The sequence below is a fragment of the Tachyglossus aculeatus genome, chromosome 3, assembly GCF_015852505.1.
Source record: "Tachyglossus aculeatus isolate mTacAcu1 chromosome 3, mTacAcu1.pri, whole genome shotgun sequence".
NCBI classification, from domain to species: Eukaryota; Metazoa; Chordata; class Mammalia; order Monotremata; family Tachyglossidae; genus Tachyglossus; species Tachyglossus aculeatus.
The window spans coordinates 70598891-70617227 of record NC_052068.1 but is presented as its reverse complement, the minus strand read 5'-3'; the positions used below and the strand labels follow the sequence as shown (position 1 = coordinate 70617227).

The 18337-nt window shown below is 43.1% G+C and overlaps 1 long non-coding RNA gene across 1 annotated transcript; it reads left to right on the top strand.

Annotated features, from left to right (window-relative positions):
* The first annotated feature begins 627 nt into the window (after window positions 1-627).
* Window positions 628-13706, top strand: LOC119925743. Its single transcript, XR_005449831.1, has 3 exons — window positions 628-710; window positions 9471-9731; window positions 13669-13706. It is a non-coding gene; the product is annotated as an uncharacterized LOC119925743 (long non-coding RNA).
* The last annotated feature ends 4631 nt before the right edge of the window (window positions 13707-18337 follow it).

Genomic DNA, 18337 nt, shown 5'->3' with positions numbered 1-18337 from the left:
AAAAACACTGAGTCTAATGAATAGAGATGGCTGGATTACAATGTTATAAATCAATCAAAAAGTCCAGATGACATTATAAACCACAGAAGTAATAGTCTTGTGGTTTGCAATAACATTCTAAGCCCAAGTTTGATTTCCAGTGTGGAAATCCAGCCCTAGACATTCAATGCTATTTATATTATAGAGGGATTTTTTTTTTTTTGTTATTTTGGTTAAAGTTTTCAACATAAGACAGTGGTTTCACCAAGCTACTTAAGGCAGGGAGGCTGTGGGGAGAAGGGGGAGGGAGACTTTATGAATGAGATGCTTGCAAAAGGTCAGAAGCTGCCTGATGAATGAATACATGCTGTATCTAAAGTGTTGAGTTAATTTGACTGCGTGTTCGCTCAGTGATCCCACATCTTCTTTTTAGCTCTTTTACAGAGCTGGCATTTTTTTCTACAGGAAACATTTTGAAAGGGCCAGTGGACTTGCCAAATAAAGATTGAAAAGCATCATGACCTCACGGAAAGAGCAGGGGCTGGGAGTCAGAGGACCTGGGTTCTAATCCCAGCTCTGCCACTTACCTGCCGGGTGACCTTGAGCAAATCAGTGAACCTCTCTGTTCCTCCGTTCCTTCATCTGTAAAATGCTGGCCTCGCTGCTGCCAGTTTTCTCCTCTCCAAGCTCTGCGGAGGGATCACTCCATGAGACTGGGAGCCCATTGTTGGGTAGGGACCGTCTCTATAGGTTGCTGATTTGTACTTCCCAAGCGCTAGTACAGTGCTCTGCACTCAATATGTGCTCAATAAATACGATTGAATGAGTGAATGAGTGTGTATCTGGAAGAAGAATGTGTGTCATCATCATCAATCGTATTTATTGAGCGCTTACTATGTGCAGAGCACTGTACTAAGCGCTTGGGAAGTACAAATTGGCAACATATAGAGACAGTCCCTACCCAACAGTGGGCTCACAGTCTAAAAGGGGGAGACAGAGAACAAAACCAAACATACTAACAAAATAAAATAAATAGAATAGATATGTACAAATAAAATAAATAAATAAATAAATAGAGTAAAAAAAATATGTACAAACATATATACATATATACAGGTGCTGTGGGGAAGGGAGGGAGGTAAGATGGGGGAATGGAGAGGGGGACGAGGGGGAGAGGAAGGAAGGGGCTCAGTCTGGGAAGGCCTCCTGGAGGAGGTGAGCTCTCAGCAGGGCCTTGAAGGGAGGAAGAGAGCTAGCTTGGCGGATGGGCAGAGGGAGGCCATTCCAGGCCCAGGGGATGACGTGGGCCGGGGGTCGATGGCGGGACAGGCGAGAGCGAGGTACGGTGAGGAGATCAGCGGTGGAGGAGCGGAGGGTGCGGACTGGGCAGTAGAAGGAGAGAAGGGAGGTGAGGTAGGAGGGGGCAAGGTGATGGACAGCCTTGAAGCCCAGGGTGAGGAGTTTCTGCCTGATGCGCAGATTAATTGGTAGCCACTGGAGATTTTTGAGGAGGGGAGTGATATGCCCAGAGCATTTCTGGACAAAGATAATCCGGGCAGCAGCATGAAGTATGGATTGAAGTGGAGAGAGACACGAGGATGGGAGATCAGAGAGAAGGCTGATGCAGTAGTCCAGACGGGATAGGATGAGAGCTTCAATGAGCAGGGTAGCGGTTGGGATGGAGAGGAAAGGGTGGATCTTGGCAATGTTGGCAATGTTGTGTCCCTCCATGATTCCCAGGCCCTGCAAAGCAGAGCTAAGAAACATCCCCATCCAGGGCCATTGAGAAGCAACATGGCCTAGTGGAAAGAACATGTGTTTGGGAGTCAGAGGACCTGGATTCTAATCCTGACTCTGCCAAGCACTTGCCATGTGACTCAGTTCTCCTGTTCTCCTTTCTATTTAGACTGTGAGCCCCATACAAGACAGGGACTGTATCCAACTTAATTAACTTGGATCTACCCTAGCACATAGGAAAGTGTTGACTCACAGTAAGCAGTTAACAAATAGTATTAAAAAAAAGAAGGGTACACCTGGGTAAGCCACCATCCCCTACCCATGTATTTATGTTCGTATCTTTCTACTCGATTGCTTCCTGTTACCTGTAATTTATTTTTTAGTGTCTTCCCTGCTAGATTGTAAGCCTTTTGAGAGCAAGGAATCATGTCTAACTCTATTGAACTGTCCCAAGCACTAAGTCCAAAACTCTACACAGAATAAAGGCTCAGTAATTATTGACCGATTGATAGATTGAAGCCACCCTCCTTAAAGCCCACCTCCTCCTAAATGTTTTCCCTGATCAGTTCCCAGTATCCCAAGTCTTATAAAGCCGTCAGTCATCATCATCATCATCAATCGTATTTATTGAGCGCTTACTGTGTGCAGAGCACTGTACTAAGCGCTTGGGAAGTACAAGTTGGCAACATATAGAGACAGTCCCTACCCAACAGTGGGCTCACAGTCTAGAAGGGGGAGTCATTTCCAGCACTTTGAATTTACTTGTCTCCTAGTCACAGATCCTGAATGATTTTTGTTTTTGTTTAGGGTACTGTTTATTATGGCAGAACACTACATGTTCTGGAGAAAATATATCCATAGATTCGTTATGAATCGGAAATGATGATAGCACGTGACAATAAATTGTTTATTTGTCCTTGCCTCTTATGCCGTTTTAAGTTTTATTGTTCCATTGCTCCCAGTAGGTCTGTCTTCAGTCCTCTCCCACAATCAATCAATTATATTGAGTGCTTACTGTGTGCAGGGCACTGTACTAAGCACTTGGGAGAGTACAATATAAGAGTTGGTAGACACACTCCCTGCCCACAACAAGCTTACATTGATTGTGAGTCTCTTGAGGGACAGGGCTAGGGCCCTTTACCCACTTTTGTACTCTTTCTCAGTGCTAACAGTGCTCTGCATGCATTAATAATAATAATTATGGTATTTGTTAAGTACTTTTTATGTGCCTAGAGCTGTACTAAGCTCTGGGGGAGGTATGAGATAATCAGGTTGGACACAGTTCCTGGACCACATGGGGCTCACCTAAGGGGGAGAAGGTATTTAATCCCCATTTTACAGATGAGTTACCAGAGGCAGAGGGAAGTCAAATGATTTGTCCCAGGTCACACAGTAGGAAAGTGATGGAGCAGGAATTAGAACCCAGGTCCTCTGAGCCAGAAGCCTGCGCTCTGTCCACTAGGCTACACTGCTTTTATTGCTTAATAAATACTATTACCACTACTACTGCTACTACTTTTACTCTTCCTCTTCCTCCTCCTCAGCATATATGTATATGCATGAACACATGTTTAATCAACTGAACATTAGATTATTGATTTTGATTAATGTGTTTGAAAATCCTTCTTTGCCTCCTCTGTTAGGGGGTAAGCTTCTTATGGTCAGGGAATATGTCACTTCCTTGTTTTGAACTTTCCAAATGCTTAGAACTGTGCACTGTATTCACTGGGTGCCCAGTAAATGCTATTACTACTTCAGACTCCCTGAAAAATGTGCTTTCAATTTTGTATCTACCCCAGCTCCCAGTATAGTGCCTGGCACATAGTAAGCACTGAACAAGTAACTGAAACAAACAAACACACAGTAAGCAATTAGCAAATGCCATAAAACAAATAAACACGTAGTAAGCACTTAGTCAATACCATAAAACAAACACATAGTAAGCACTTAACAAATACCATAAAAATTATGTTTATACTTCTTTCTGACTCATCCTCATTCATTCCTCCACTAACAGAAGTTGACTGTGTTTCATCTCAAGCAGACTGCATCCATCTGGCACCAAAAAATTTTGCGATTAGATCTGTCCAGGTTACCTTTGGTCTCAAACACAGATATCCCTTTCTCCCAGTGGTCTAATCTGCTCAGGGTGCAGCCCATTTTGTGTCCTGCTCACCCATCTTCATTTGCTCTGAACATCCATCAATCAGTCAATCAATCAACTGTATTTATTGAGTACTTACCATGTGCAGAACTCTTGTACTAACCTCATCATATTTTGCACCTTTTTTCTCTCATTTTTATATTTTAACAAAATTACTTTGGGGAATGAGTACAGTCAACATCTATTCTCCTAGCAAAGGTAAGATTCTAGTTCAGTGCCTGTGATTACTCTGCAAACGCTTCTATATAATGACACTTTCCCATTAACTTCTGATCTTCGTTATATTGGACATTGCTGATAGACACAAGTTTTATCAATTGATTTCACATTTGATGGTCTATGCCAGGACAAAAGATTGTTTCTCCTATTGTCAAAACTCCAGTAAAGAGTTCTTTCACGTTGTGCTGCCTTCAGATATTTGATTGCCCTGAGGCCAGAAAAGATTTGCCATTCTTCTGTAGGGCTTTCCCCCTCACATCTGTGACTCTGCTTTTATTATGCAGTGCATGGAAAATTTTTTGGAAATCCATCAACAGAACTCTTCATCTTCCCACCCCAATCCGGTCCTTCACCTGTTTTTTCCATCACTATAGGCAACATCACTACCCTCTCTGTCTCACAAGACTGTAACTTTGGCTTTATCCTCAACTCATCTCTCTCATTCAACTCACATATTTAGCCAGCCACCAAATCCTGTAGGTTCTACCTTAACAACATCCCTAGAAATCTTCCCTTCCTCTCCATCCAAACTGCTACCATCCTGATCCAAGCATTTATCATATCCACTTTCACTACTGCATCAGCCTGTTCACTGACCTCCCTGCCTCCTGTCTCTCTTCTCTCCAGATCTTTTTTTTTAATTCAGTCCACAACTCTCCATTCTTCAAAAACCACCAGTAGTTGCTCATACAACTCTGCATCAAACAGAAACTCCTTACCACTGGCTGCGAAGCACTCTTGCGCCCTCCTATCTTACCTCACTACAATCCTGCCCATGTAGTTCACTCCTGTAATGCCAACCCAATGTCATCCATCTCACTGTTGACCTCCTGCCCACATTCTTCCTCTGGCCTGGAATTTCCACCCCCACTATATAAGACTGACCACCTCTCTCTATCTTCAGAAACTTCCTAAAATCACAACATCAAAGCTTTATTAAAATCACATCTCTTCCAAGAGGACTTCCTCAAATAAACCCTCATTTCCCCTACTTCCTCCTGCATTGCCTGTACACTTATATCTGTACCCTTTATGCTCCTGATAACTACCCCACCCTCAGGCTCACAGCACTTATGCATGTATCTATAATTCATTTCCATATCTGTCTCCCCCTCCAGACTGTAAGTTCATTGTGGGCAGGGAATGTGTCTACCAATTCTATCGTAGTGTACTCTCCCAAGTGCTTAGTACAGAGCTCTGCACACAGTAAGCGCTCAATCAGTACCATTGATTGATTGATTAATTACAGGTAGTGAATACTTACAAAAAGTTAATTAGCAACTGAACCTTTCTTTCTTGATTCCTATCTCTTCCTCATTAACTCTACAAAAAGCCAGATTCTCCTCCTGTCAATGACTCTTGGTTGGTCTCTGAGGACAGCTTCATTAACTCACGAGACATGAGCATAATGCTTTGTGAGCTGAGACAAGAACTCGCTAATGGTTGCCTAGTGACAAGGAAGAGTTAATGCAGCTCCCCAAGGGTCTCTATTGACAACCAGTTAGGGCCAACAAAAATCTGACTTCTGACCACAGGGAGCCAGAATTTTTGATGAGATGAAATGGTTATTCTCCCTGTTCTTACTGCTGACCAAATAGGACCTGAACAGTCAGTCAGACACTTCTTTCATCTTGCACAGTTAAAAATCAATCTAGCCCACAGGGCCTTTTAAGTCAGCTTCTACAAAGTCAGTCAAATAAAAACAAAACAAAATCTAGGGGCATCGAGGAAGTCCTAAGATGAAAATCAAAATAATGATGCATTCAAAAAATATAAGCAAACTAGAAAGCAAGAGAATTTTAAATGACTCGTGAGTAAAACACACACACACTCATTCACGTACACACTAGTCCTTGCATCAATTGAGATCATTTCTGCATCCAACCTCTCTACTTCTCTTTATGTCTCAGGGGTCATTATCTTCAATAGTACTTAAGAAAATGATACCCACTGTTTGTTTGATTTAGTGATTTTTATTTCCAGATTTACCTAGGTCCCATCACACAAACCCTGCGTGTTTATTTCAGTAAAGCAAGACAATCTGAATGACTTTTGGGGCTAATGACCAGCCCACACTACACAAAGATAGCAAGGCTCACAAACTCACACTCCTGGTGGCCCTGCAAGCCTGGAATAAACCACCCACAAGACATGGACTGGTTATCAGATCCTTTCTTTTCCCCTTTGCACTTTCTTCTTTTCCACAAAGGAAGATCTTCTTTAGCTCATTCCCTCGCTGGTGATTGCCTGTGGGATCATACCATTGCTCTTGATCTTGATTAGATTTAACCTTTAAGTTCGTGAGAATATATTTCTTCACATCAAAATATTTGCCCACTCATAAAAGTTTCACATAAATTGCAGTCTTATAGGGTGCCGTGTGTGAAAACACACTTTGGAATGACCCATTTCAGACAAGCAGATGAAAGCCTGGGTGGTAGATTTTTAGTGGCTTGGCCCATATGCCACCAGTCACTTGTAGGAAGGAGAACGCCTGTTTCTTGTCAGCCAGCAATAGGAAGTACAGCAGGATTTAGGAGCTGCTGAAGTACCAGAGGGAAAGGGCACACCACACACCATTCACGTCAAGTCTGATACGTGATCCAGACTCCCTTATCCCTTGCATCTGGTAAATAAACATTCTCCATACTGTTCAGCGTCAGATAGTACCTAGCTTCCTGAGACAGAAGAAGTCTAATGACTTATTAGGAAAGCTGTCACAAACTGGGGGCCTGGCTATTAGAAAATATCTCTCGAGACACGCCAATATTCATGATTTTTGGTTTAATCTCAAATGCTGTGTTTCTGCTGGGCGCATTGAATCACGGTGAGAAAAAACTGAGAAGAAAGCTATTGGATCCTTCTCTAATTACCTTTACCATGCAGCAAAAACTCACTTGTAGTCAAACCAGAGAGGTCTTGGTATTTTTGTCCCATATGTTCCTGGTTCTTTCTGGGACTCAAGTTGGGACCAGGAGAGAGAAGGCTACTTCTTGGGACTCGGGGTTGCCCTGACTCATTCATTTGATTGTATTTATTGAGTGCTTACTGTGTACAGAGTGCTGTACTAAGCACTTGGAAAGTACAATTCATTCAGTCATGCTTACTGAGCGCTTAATAAACACTCTACTAAGTACTTAAGATAATATGCTATAACAATAAACAGACGCAGTCCTTGCCCACAACAAACTTACAGTCTAGAGGGTGCTCGATACCCTCATCTTGTCGGCAGAATGAAGAGGCAGGAATCCAAGGCAGTAATTGTCGAAATATGCTCAATCAGGTCAACACTCTGATGCTGGAGTTTCTGCAGTGGGACCATGGTTAGGCAGAATGGTAGGTGGTTCCAAAAACGCTGGCCACCTTCACAGAAGGTTTCTGATTGCTTGGTTCTGAGTGCATGATTCTCCCAATGCACAGTCATGACCAAAGTGAGAAACTCACTCCTGAAACCTATTTCTCTAGGCTGATTACCCAAAAAATCTGTGTAACCAGTGAAGAGATCCACAATTCTGCAGGCTGAAACCAAACCAAATGGCTATAAATGGACCTATATACAGTCACACTACAGTGAAGGGTATAGAGGCAAAGTAAGGGAAACATCATAGCCTAACTGGGAAGAACACAAGCCAGGGGGTCAGAGGACCAGAGTTCTAATCCTGCCATTTGTCTGATGTGTGACTTTGGGCAGGAATTTAACTTCTATGGGCCTCAGTTTCCTCATATGTAAAATGGAGATTAAATCCAACTCCCTCTTATCCATGTTGGGTAGGGAGGGACAATCTCCAACCTGATTCATCTTGTATCTACCCCAGAACATAGTAGAGTGCTTGAAATCATAATCATCATCATCAGTGGAATTTATTGAGTACTTATTGTGTGCAGATCACTGTGCTAAGCACTTGGGAGAGTAGAATGTAATAGAATTAGTAAACATGATCCCTGCCCTCCAAGGGTTTATTAATACTAGCAGATGTCAGGGGGTTTGGCGTCAGGTCTGGGAAACTGACCATTCTTCATGACTCTCACTATAGCAGTAAATTTGTTCAACTTTTTGATAAAGTGAGCCATTAGTTGTAGAGTTTCCTCCCAAATAACATGTGTGACTATTTGAAATATTCCCTTTTTGAGCCAGGCTGTGGGTCCAAGGGAAGAGCACTGCTGTGGAAGTGCTGGAGACCTGTCTTCTAGTCCTCCTTCTGCCTGCAGCTGGCAAATGAGGGTGAAGACTTCATCTGCACTTCACAGTGTGATGCACCCTTGCCTGCCTATACAGTCATTGCACTCCCTTCCCAAGTGGGAAAATGACCGGCAAGGCCATAAGAGTGAGAGTGTAGACTGTACTACTACTACTACTAATAATAATAATAGTATTTCTTAAGCACTTATTGTGTGCCAGGCAGCTAAGCACTAGGATGGCTAGTGCTGGGGTGGCTACAAGCTAATAGGGTTGGCAGCCCTATACCCTATAGGGCTCAGTCTCTGTCCCCATTATACAGATGAGGTAACTGAGGCACAGAGAAATTCAGTGATTTGCCCAAGGTCACACAGCAGACAAGTGGCAGATTTGAGATTAGAAATCATGACTTTCTGATTCCTAGGTCCTTGCTCTATCCACTTCACCATGTAAGCTCATCTTCTGACTGTAACCTCGTCCTATAAACTGTAAGCTCATTTTGGGCAGATAATATGTCTGTTTATTATTATACTGAATTCTCCCAAGCACTTAGTACAGTGATCTGCACACAGTAAGTGTTCAATAAATACAATTGAATGAATGAATGGGAGTGGTATTGCACGTCAGGTGTTCTCTAATCAACTCCTTTGTGCAAGTTCATTCATTCATTCAATCGTATTTACTGAGTGCTTACTATGTATGGAGCACTGTGCTAAGTGCTTGGAAAGTATAATTCAGCAATAGAGAGAGGCAACCTCTACTCAACAATAGGCTCACAGTCTAGAAAGCTTTTGTCCTGAAGCCTCAGCACTGAGGCTCCTTCATCAGTCCTGATAAGACTCCACCCTCAGCAGGTCACTCAGCAGGCATTTGGCAGGACCAGAAATGGAGTCCAGGTTTTCAGACTTCTAGGACCATGCTATTTCTTTCCATTAGGCCACCCTGATTACCATAGGCCATGGTGCTTCCATGTGCTGGGGTAGCTACAAGGTAATTAAGTTGTCCCCCATGGGGCTCACAGTCTTAATCCCCATTTTACAGCTGAGGTAACTGAGGCACAGAGAAGTTAAGTGATTTGCCCAAGGTCACGCAGCAGACAAGTGGCAGAGTCGGGATTAGAACCCACGTCCTCTGACCCCCAAGCCCATGCTCTTTCCACTAAGACAAGCTATAGGTTCTATTTCTCTCTTCTAGAACTTCTCATCCCACAGCCCACAGAAGATTAAAAACGTGTCAAATTAGCATTTTCACCTGTTCCTCCGGAGCTGTCCAAATCTATGATCCTGGCCAAAACTAAGGAGACTGCAAGAAGGCAGAACACTGGCTTCCACACTGAATCTAAAATGCAGATACATGTGGCAGTATCATTAAAACATGGCTGATATCACCTGTGCTCCATACTGTATTGTTCACTGCACCTCAACCAGACAGCCTGGGTCAGAGTGAGATTTTCAGGTAGGTGTGTCCTGCCTTTGAATTTTAGTAGTTTAACTATAAGCTACTTGGGGGAAGGAATCAGTTGTACCAACTCTTCTATATTGTACTTATCCAAAAGTTTAGTACAGTGCTCTGTATACAGTAAATTCTTAAAAAATTCCATTCACTGATTGATTGGGCAGTATCACTGACTGCTCAATCCTTCTTATTTCAATCCTGATGCTATAAGTGTCTTCTAATTTATTCCTTCCCTACTTCTCCTCACACCCATGCATACATACCAATCCATGAATGGTATTTGTTGAGCACTTACTATGTGTATAGCATTGTACTAAGAGCTTGAGAGAATATCACACAACAAAATTAGACACAAATATGAACTCTCGAACACATATGTATGTCACAGGCAATTTAATAATCATAATAATAATGATGACATTTGTTAAGCACTTACTATTTGCGAAGCACTGTTCTAAGTGCTGGGGAGATACAAGGTGATCAGGTTGTCCCACGGGGGCTCACAGTCTTAATCCCCATTTTACAGATGAGGGAACTGAGGCTCAGAGAAGTTAAGTGACTTGCCCAAAGTCACACAGCTGACAAGTGGCAGAGCCACGATTAAAACCCATGACCTCTGACTCCCAAGCCAGTGCTCTTTCCACTGAGCAATGCTGCTTCTCTAAGTACATATGTACACATACTCATATATATATATATAAACCTATCACCTCTCAAGATTATTCATTCATTCAGTCATATTTATTGAGTGCTTACTGTGTTCAAAGCACTGTAATAAGTGCTTGAGAGAGAAATATAGAACAACAGCCACATTCCTGCCTACATTGAGCTCATTATCATTACTGTTACATTTGTTAAGCACTTACTATCTGTCAAGTATTGTCATAAGCGCTGAGGTAAACCTCCTTCTACAGCCCAACCCTCACCTTCTGCTCCTCTGCCGCTAACCTCCTCACTGTGCCTCATTCTTGCCTGTCCTGCCATTGTCCTGCCATCAAATATGATTGACTGATTGATTGATTGACCCCCAGCCCATGTCCTTCACTTGGTCTGGAATGCCCTCCCTCCACACATCCGCCAAACTAGCTCTCTTCCTCCCTTCAAAGCCCCACTGAGAGCTCACCTCCTCCAGGAGGCCTTCCCAGACTGAGCCCCCTTTTTCCTCTCCTCCTCCCCAACCCTCCCGACCCTACCTCTTTCCCCTCCCCACATCACTTGTATATATATGTACAGATTTATTACTCTATTTATTTTACTTGTACATATTTACTATTCTATTTATTTTGTTAATGATGTGCATATAGCTATAATTCTAATTATTCTGATGATTTTGACACCTGTCTACATATTTTGTTTTGTTGTCTGTCTTCCCCTTCTAGACAGTGAGCTGATTGTTGGGTAGGGACCATCTCTATATGTTGCCGACTTGTACTTCCCAAGCTCTTAGTACAGTGCTCTGCACACAGTAAGCGCTCAATAAATATGATTGAATGAATGAAATACAAGTTTATCAGGTCAGTCCCTGTCCCACATTAGGCTCAAGTCTGTGTAAGACAGAGAACAAGTACTGAATCTCTATTTTACAAATCAGGAAACTGAAACACAGAAAAGTGAAGTGACTTGCCCAAGGTCACTCAGTAGGCAATTGGCAGAGCCAGAATTAGGGCCCAGGTTTTCAGACTCCTACGCCCATGCTATTTCTTTCCATTAGGCCACACTGATTACCATAGGCCATGGAGCTTCCAAGTGCTGGGGTAGATACAAGATAGTAATTTGGTCACAGTCTGTCCCATTTGGGATTCACCTCTAAGTATGAGAGAACAGGTATTGAATTCCACAGATAAGGAAACTGAGTCACAAAGAAGTTAAATGACAGCCCTGGGGCACCCAGCCGACAAGTGACAGAATGGGATTAGAACCTGGGACCTCTAACTCCCAGGACCATGCTCTATCCACTAGAAAGACTGCTTCTGAAGAGGAAGTATTGGAAAAAGTGATATGGTGTCTCATTTGAGGACCCAAGGCCCTAGCTGAGATGCAGAGATCATAACTCAATTCTGGGCTTGTCAGTGACACTGTGATAGACAGAAAGATCACAATCAAAATGAGGTGCTGTAAAACTCTTTCCAAACAGCTCAGGCAGGAGGAATTGCAGGAAAAGAAGCAGAAGTACAGATGGCAATGCTCCTAGTGCAGAGTTAATTTATTGGTATATTCTGAGAACAGGCTTACTTTGCCAATGGCATGAAAGCCCTACCACCCTGAGGACAGAGTAGGAAGATGCCGAAAGTCCTGTTATCTGCTGTACTGTGTACCTCTGAAGGACTAGAGTTCTAATTCCAGCTTCACCATATGTCTGCTGTGTAACCTTGGGCAAGGCACTTAACTACTCTGGGCCTCAGTTACATCATCTGCAAAATGGGGATTAAGAGTGTGAGCCCCATATGGGATAGGGACTGTTTTCAACCTGAATAACCTGAATAATCTACCCCGGTGTTTAGAACAGTGTGTGACACATAGTAAGCACTCAACAAGTACCCATAATTAATTCTGATCTGCTTCTAGTGGGTCACACCATAAGAAGACCTCTGTAAGGTAAAGTATTCCTTTCTCCTTAAATTATACCTGGGATGGAAACTGGAATCTAGGGTGAACTAGTTTGGGATTATTGTAGTTTAATCCTTTCACAGCCGCTTCTGACAAGAGAAACCTTAAAGTGGCTATGCAACTAAGCATCATGATGATTGGTTTCAAGCAGTCAGGCAATCAAGCATGGCATTTGCAGCGTTAAACCTCAGTGACTTTAAATAGCATTCTTTAACCTCAGTTTTACTATTTTCAGTTGCTATTCATTTCAATGTCATACTGATTAAATCTCCACTTGGGTCATTATCCTGCTTGGTATAAATGGTTTGGCCCCAATTATTGGGGTCTTTGCAGAGCCTTCAGCTGGATTCTGGCTGGACTTCTAATCATGCATCTTCCTCGGATTGCTCTAAATACAGCTTGGCCAACTTTGGTCCTAGTTTAGGGTCATGCAGCTTGAAGGCCCCATTCTCAATCTTGAAAAAGAAAAGCTGCAGAGTATAACAACAGACTTGATTTTTGACATTTAATGACAAAATGACTGGAATCAGGTCAGAGGAAAAAGTTGCTATCCAAGTTGCAGATTAGCCCTGAGACGGCAACATTGTCTCAGCTTGAGAACAAACTGGTTGAACTGTACTTAGTGTCTGAATCCTTGCTATGTATCTATTATGTAATTTAAACTAAACTAAACTAAATTGCTATTCAATATTGTGGACAAGATTGTGGTCTGTTGCCTTATAACATATTATTTTTGTGTCTTGAGCCTAATGCCATGGTTTAACATCAGCCCTATGACAGATGACCTAAAATCAAAGGTTCTAAGAAATAAAATCCTCTGCATAAGCAAGGCTCTTGTAAAAAAATAAACAATTAGAAATATATGTGTTTTCATTATTTCCCTGTGACTTTTCAATAGTGATGCTTTCCCATGACAGATGACCTAAAATCAAAGGTTCTAAGAAATAAAATCCTCTGCATAAGCAAGGCTCTTGTAAAAAAATGAACAATTGGAAATATGTGTTTTCACTATTTCCCTATGACTTTTCAATAATGATGCTTCAGTGAACCTGATTTAAATTTCAGGAATTTTGAAGAATTTCAGTTTACAGACAAATAATTAGTCACTGGATGCAACCTTTTGTGGAGTTTTTCAATGTCTCCAAATGAGAAATATGTGCATCGGTAAAGAATTTTTAGCCTTAGTGCAAAAACCTTAAATGCTGTGACCAAAAATCAAAAGAAGGTTGCTGAAACCATGCCAATCAGCCCATCTCAGACCTGAAGAGATGGTCACTACTTGGGATCGAATAACTTGTTTCTTTTTTTTTTTCCCATGGTATTTGTTAAGCACTTACAATGTTCCAGGTACTATACTAAGCGCTAGAGTCTTATGCTGTCGAGTCATTTCCGACCAATAGGGACTCCATGAACACATCTCTCCCAGAACGCCGCACCTCCATCTGCAATTGTTCTTCTGGTAATATATCCACAGAGTTTTCTTGGTAAAAATATGGAAGTGGTTTACTATTGCCTTTTTCTGCGCAGTAAACTTTGGTCTCTGCCTTCGACTCTCTCCCATGCCGCTGCTCTCCAGCACAGGTGAGTTTTGATTTGTAGCAGATTGCTTTCCATTCATTAGCCCCTGCCCAAGCTAGGAATGCCTGCCTCTCCCTCCCATAGCCGAGACCGGTAGAATATTGGAAACTCTCCAGGTGTGACCCTGAGAGGGGGAAGCTCTGGGGTAGATAGAAGATAATCAGGTTGAACACAGTCCCTGTCCCACAGAGGGTTTCCTGTCTTAATCCCCATATTTCAGATGAGGGAGCTGAGGCTCAGAGAAGTTAAATGACTTGCCAAGGTCAAGGACCCACAGTAGCCAAGTGTCAGAGCCGCGATTAGAGCGCACATTCTCCGACTCCCAAGGCTGTGCTCTTTTGTGGCTCTGTTGCGGCTGCTGCCCTGCCTGACATAGAGCCTGCTTCTGTGCTGGAAAAATCTACCACAGCAATGCTTTAATGTTGGAAAAAAGGCTTTCCAGATGCCGTTATCAAAATTAATATATTTTGATAGGCAAATACAATAGTGTGGCTTAAGGGCATTGGCACCAGTCTGCTCCAGGAGAAATCTTACTCCTTGTTAGGTACATTTAGCTACCGGCCATATTCCAAGGGCTTAGTTACAGTTTCAGTATGGCTTTCTGTACAGATATGTGTTCTATTATCCTAGGTCAATGTTACTGTTTGAAAAGGGATCAATGAACCAATCGATGTTATTTTCTGAGGGCTACTGTGTGCATATACCATATACCATTTGCTATGCAAATGCAAATTTAGACAAGAGTCCCCGCCACTCAGCTTGTGTCTTTAAAGAATAAATGAAGTTAATCAACACCTGGAGGGATTAAGCTGGTTATAAGCAGTTCTGGGCAGTGACACCTGCTTTACCAAACCTATTTTCATCCAGAAGTCTGGGGGATGCTCCTCATTGGAGGTTTTAAAGAGAGGATAGATTTACATCGATCTGGAGTGGTTTCCAGACAATCTTGAGATAGCAGGGGTGGGGCTAAATATCTCTGACTGGCAGTTTGTTACTCAGATTCTGTGAGTTTTCAGCACATCACTTGGGATTGGAAGGTGATTCCAGCTGAGAATGGAATACCAGTGGGGCTTAGTGGATACAGCATGGGTCTGGGTTCCAGAAGGACTTGGGTTCCAATCCTGGCTTCCCCAATTGTCTGCTCTGTGAGCTTGCACTGTGTTACAAGCTCTCCAACTCAAACAAACCAGGACTTTCCTGGATCGGGGAGCCTCAGTGACATATAATAGAGTCAAACCACGCCACTGACCACCAAGGTTACTGTGGAAAATTTTTTACTTAGTTTTACCATTGTGCAAAGAAGTGACACATACACACTTTCACTCCACTCTCCCAATGGTGCAATACCAGTCTGCTGGTCAAGGAATCTCTTTCTGCCGATGTTTTTTCTTTCTGCTTGTAAGTGTTGCTGCCTTCTACTGCTTCCGAGTGCTGCTCTCGTGTTGCTTCTGCTGTTCTCAGCATGGTTCCTTCTTGCTGCTCCCCTGAATTCTTGCTTCTACTCCAGATGCTTCTAGACTGTGAGCCCGCTGTGGGCAGGGATTGTCTCTTTTTGTTGCTGAATTGTACTTTCCAAGTGCTTATTACAGTGCTCTGCACACAGTAAGTGCTCAATAAATACAATTGAATGAATGAATGCTGCTTTCTCAAGATTCTTGCGGTTGTGGCTCTATGTGGCAGTCATTGATTGATCCAGGCCCTTTACTGAGTAAAGCAGGGAGAGAGAGCCATGCCTCCCTCCATGCTCTGACCCCAAGACCAGTAATCAAATGCCTCAATTAGAGCCCATCAGTGCCTTTGCCCATCTCTTTCCTGTTATTTTTCTCAGGATCACAAACAGTCACTAATAAGGCAGCTTGTTGAGGACTCACCTTAGGCAGTTCACTTAAATTCTCTGTGCCTCAGTTACCTCATCTGCAACATGGGGATAAAGACTTTGAGCCCCTTTGGGGGACATGGCTGTGTCCAATCTAACTTCTAGGTACCCCAGTAGTACAGTGCCTGGCACATTGTAAGTGCTTAACAAATACCATAAGAAGATGAATTTCCAAGCCACACAAATCCTGATCAATCAATGGTATTTACTGAGCACTTACTATATGCAGAGCACTGTACTAAGTGCTTGGGAGAGTACACTATAACAGAATTAGCAGACACGTTCTCTGTTTATAACGAGTTTACAGTCTAGACTCTGAGCTCACTGCAGGCAGGGAATATGTCTTTTTGTTGTTTTACTGTTACTCTCCCAAGGCTTAGTACAATGCTTTGCACACAGTAAGCAATAAATACGAATGAATGAATGAGACAGACAGGAATGGATGCTCACAGAGGCCTACTTGGAAGGAATGCAATTCACAGCAGACAGAGCACGGGCCTGGGAGACAGAAGGTCATGGATTCTAATCCTGCCTCTGCCACTTGTCTGCTTTGTGGCCTTGGGCAAGTCACTTCACTTCTCTTTGACTCAGGTATCTCATAGTAATAATAATAATAATGGTATTTGTTAAGCACTTACTACATGCAAAGCACTGTCTAAGTGATGGGGGGATGCAAAGTGATCAGGTTGTCCCACGTGGGGCTCACAATCTTAATCCCCGTTTTACAGATGAGGTAACTAAGGCACAGAGAAGCTAAGTGACTTGCCCAAAATCACACAGCTGATAAGTGGCAGAGCCAGGATTAGAACCCATGACCTCTGACTACCAAGCCGGGGTTTTTTCCACTGAGCCACGCTACTTCTCTAATCTGTAATCTCTTATCTCTAATCTCTCATCTGTAAAATAGGGATGAAGACTGTGAGCACTATGCGAGACAGGTACTGTGTCCAACCCGATTTGCTTGTATCCACCCCAACGCTTAATACAGTGCCTGGCACATAATAAGCACTTAACAAATACCAAAATGACTATTATTATGACTTTTAGACTGTGAGCCCACTGTTGGTTAGGGACTGTCTCTATATGTTGCCAATTTGTACTTCCCAAGCGCTTAGTACAGTGCTCTGCACACAGTAAGCGCTTAATACAACTGATTTATTGATTGATTATTATCATTGAATTTAGCCCAGCCTGAGTGTCATCTAGTCTGTTTCAAATCTCAGCCCAGCTTGTGGAGTCTTCATCCAGCTTCCTGAAGTGGCCATACCTCCGGGCTCAGCCTAAATGGTCTTGCGAGATTTCAGATTAAAGCGGACTCAGAAGAGGAGGAGGGGCCAATTGACAGCAATTTGCTCAACTGCATGAGGGCTTAATTGGGACAAATTCACTCTCAATGCATCGAACAGAAATCCCTGACCACTGGTTTTAAGGCTCTCAATTGGATTTCTCCCTCCTACCTAATTCACTCTCTCCCACTACCATGCAGCCCACACACTTTGCTCTTCTAACACCAATTGTTTATTGTATGTCCATCTCATCTCTCTCATAGTCGAGCCCTTGCTCAGGTCTTCTTTCTTGCCTGGAACCCCTTCCCCACCCTGCCACTCCCTGTTCCAGCCCTTGCATCTGACCGACCATTATTGTCCCATTCTTCAAAGTCTTACAAAAATCAAATCTCCTCCAGGAGGCCTTCCCAGAGTAATCCTTTATTTTTCCACCCAAGCCTCCCTCCCTTCTGCATCACCTATGCACTTGAGTCTATACACTTTAAGCACTTTGATACTCACCCCACCCCTAGCCCCACAGCTCTTGTCTTATGTCGTCGAGTCGTCCCCAACCCATAGCGATGTCATGGACCCATCTCTCCCCGAATGCCCCACCTCCATCTGCAATCATTCTGGTAGTGTATCCATAGCATTTTCTTGGTAAAAATACAGAAGTGGTTTACCACTGCCTCCTTCCGTACAGTAAATGCAAGCCTCCGCCCTCGACACTCTCCCATACTGCTGCTGCTGCCCAGCACAGGGGAGTTAGTTCACAGCACTTATTTCAAAACCTCATACTCTGTTGCTTCCCCTATCTGTAACATATTTTAATGTCTCTCTCCCCCAGTAGAATGTAAATTCACTGTGGACAGGGAATGTGCCTACTACTCTATTATACTATACTCTCCCAAGTGCTTAGTACAGTGCTCTGCACACAGTAAGTGCTCAAAAATATGATTGAATGATTGATTGATTAGTTTGTTAGCTCCTCGCGGGGCAGGTTCTGCAGCTACTAACTCTGTTGCACAGTATTCTGTTAAGCACTTAGTGTAGTGCTCTGAACACTAGATCTCCATCTGGATGTCTGCCTACCATCTGAAACTCAACATGTCCAAGACTGAGCTCCTTATCTTCCCTCCCAAACCCTGTCCTCTCCCCGACTTTCCCATCACTGTAGACGGCACAACCATCCTTCCCATTTCACAAGCCCACAACCTTGGTGTCATCCTTGACCCTGCTCTCTCATTCACCCCACATATCCAGTCTTTCACCAAAACCTG